At 37.9% G+C, this 3042-nt stretch overlaps 1 non-coding gene across 1 annotated transcript; it reads right to left on the bottom strand.

The window, feature by feature from the left end:
- Positions 1-366: 366 nt before the first annotated feature.
- On the bottom strand, positions 367-473 carry LOC113767258. The gene has a single exon (XR_003467973.1). It is a non-coding gene; the product is annotated as a small nucleolar RNA R71 (small nucleolar RNA).
- Between the last annotated feature and the right edge of the window lie 2569 nt (positions 474-3042).

A 3042-nucleotide genomic window follows, 5' to 3' on the forward strand; every position in this document is an offset into this window, starting at 1 on the left:
AGACGAATTCTACGAGATTTTGCTTTACCGGGAGCACAAGGTTCTCAAACTAGCATTGTAAGGCCAACGGTAAATGCTAATAATTTTGAGATTAAACCATCACTGATTCAAATGGTACAACAATCTCAATATGGAGGTAATGCTACCGAAGATCCAAATTCTCACTTGTCAACATTTCTTGAATTCTGTGATACAATTAAGTTTAATGGTGTTAGTGATGATGCAATTAAACTTCAATTGTTTCCATTTTCACTAAGGGACAAGGCTAAGGTTTGGTTACAATCTCATCCTCCAAATACTTTTACAACTTGGGATGAATTAGTTAAGCCTTTTCTTAATAAATTCTTTCCACCTGGAAAAACTGCTAAATTGAGAATGGATATAACTAGTTTCTCTCAACAGGAAGGAGAGACATTGTATGAAGCTTGGGAGCGCTATCGGGAATTGCAACAAAGATGTCCTCATCATGGTTTACCAGATTGGCTAGTAGTCCAAACATTTTACAATGGTCTCACCTATCCAACAAAGACGCATGTAGATGCGGCAGCGGGAGGAGCTTTGATGGGAAAGACAGCTGAGGAAGCTCAACAATTGATCGAAGAAATGGCTGCTAACAACTACCAATGGGCAAACAAACGAGGTAATACAAGGAGAACCGCAGGTATGCTCGAAATAGATACCTTGAAATATGTTTAGTGCAAAATGATAATGTGGTTAAGTGCTTAATAGGCAAGTTGGTTCTAGTTCTAATCAGGAGTAGTTGTTGATGTTTTTGTATCTTGCGGGAAATCATAATGATTTTACTGTGTTTAGCAGACAAACAGGTTCAAATATCTCACAATATACAAACGTCCATCAAAACAATCCATATTCTAATACATACAATCCAGGATGGCGTAATCACCCGAATTTTGGATGGAAGGATCAAGGGAACCAACAAAGACCAGTTAATTCACCGGGTTTTCAACCGAAACAACCATTTTCGGAGTCCAAACCAGCTTGGGAATTGGCAATTGAAAAACTGGCAAATGTATCAAATGATAAAATTGAAAAGTTAGCCAGTGCCACTACTCAATGGTTTGAAAGAATTGAAGGAAGGATGGACCAACTCACCAATATGTACAGGAATGTTGAGGTCCAATTAGGTCAAATTGCTAATGCGGTTAACAATCGCAACCAAGGGGATTTACCTAGAAAGACTGAGGTGAACCCAAGGGAGTATGTGAAGGCTATAACCCTCCGTAGTGGTAAGGAATTAGGTGAACCGCCGGTAGTTCAAAGTGGAAAAGAGTTTGAAAGAAGAGAAAATAAGCAATTAAATGAGTTAGAAGAGGACAGCAAGAAAATCAAAGGGAAAGAAAAGATGGAGGAAAATGAACCACAAATGGGATATACAACACCAATTCCTCCACCAGTGCCATTTCCTCAAAGATTGAAGCCTTCGAGAAATGATAAAGAATTTGAAAAGTTTGTCAACATTTTCAAACAATTACATATTAATATACCTTTTGGTGATGCTATTTTGCAGATTCCTTCATAGGCAAAGTTTCTCAAGGAGATAATGACTAAGAAAAGGAAGTTGGTAGATAGTGAAACAATTGCATTAACGGAAGAATGTAGTGCAATCACACTAAACAAATTGCCACCAAAGTTGAAAGATCCAGGAAGTTTCACAGTTCCTTGCACTATTGGTAATGTAGAATTCTCTAAAGCACTTTGTGACCTTGGTGCGAGTGTGTCATTGATCCCTTTAACTGTGGCTAAGCAATTGGGGTTGAAAGAGTTAAAGCGTACTAACATTTCCTTGCAATAGGCTGACAGGTCTATTAGACATCCAATGAGCATATTGGAGAATGTGCTCATTAAAGTGCAGAAATTCATTATTCCTGTTGATTTTGTTATTTCAGACATGAAAGAAAATGTAAATATACCTATTATACTTGGTAGACTATTTCTGGCCACCGCAGGTACAATAATAGATGTCAAACGAGGTAAGTTCAAGTTCCAAATCGGTGAAGAGGAAGTGGAATTTGATTTGAGTAAAGTGAAAAATATCCCTCTTTTATTGACCATATTTATTCTGTTGACATATGTGATGAATTGGCATTAGAGATGAGTCAAGTTAATCTTGATGATGATTCTCTTGAATTTTGTCTTAATGGTATACGTATACAAGAGGAACAAGTTGAAGAAATGACTGAATTTTTGCAGGCACAGGTTCCTCACAAAAGGAGAAATGCATATGAGGAGTTATGACTAACCAAAGGGCTACCTCTACCATCATGTGAGCAAGCACCGCAGCTTGAGCTTAAGCCGCTACCTAAGCACCTCAAATATGCATTTTTTGGAGAAAAAGAGATATTGCCAGTAATCGTCAATGCAGCATTAGATGAGGAACAATTAGATAAGCTATTACGTGTTTTGAGGAAGCATTTGAAGGCTATAGGATGGACAATTTCTGATATCAAAGGAATTAGTCCAACTATATGTATGCACAGGATTTTATTGGAAGAGAACTCTAAACCAGTGGTTGAAACTCAAAGAAGGTTAAATCCAAACATGAAAGAAGTGGTAAGAGTAGAAATCCTTAAATGGTTGGATGCAGGTATAATTTTTCCAATTTCTGATAGTGTTTGGATTTCTCCTATTCATGTAATGCCAAAGAAAGGGGGTGTGACAGCCCCACCTTCCTCTAAGGCGAACCAAAGGGTTCGGCGGACCATCTACCCAACTCTCGCCAAGACTCGATCACTCTATTCAGATAAAATAAGACAAAACCTCGAGGAAAAGTAAAACAAAACCAATTCTTAAACTTGAAACGCTTACTTACATTCCTTTCCATCTCAAAAGTAATACAATCCCAAATGTACAAAAGGTTTAGGTTCCCAATACTTCCAACCCTAACCAAGCACTAGAGCGAGTACAATTGTAAAAGATAACTTTAAAAGGACTAGGCTATGCTATTCTGTACAAGTCTCTCGCCCTTGCTTGCATCCCCTGTAAGGAAAACAAAACTAACGGAATGAGCTAAAATCCCAGTGA

Source organism: Coffea eugenioides, chromosome 3 (genome assembly GCF_003713205.1).
Source record: "Coffea eugenioides isolate CCC68of chromosome 3, Ceug_1.0, whole genome shotgun sequence".
NCBI classification, from domain to species: Eukaryota; Viridiplantae; Streptophyta; class Magnoliopsida; order Gentianales; family Rubiaceae; genus Coffea; species Coffea eugenioides.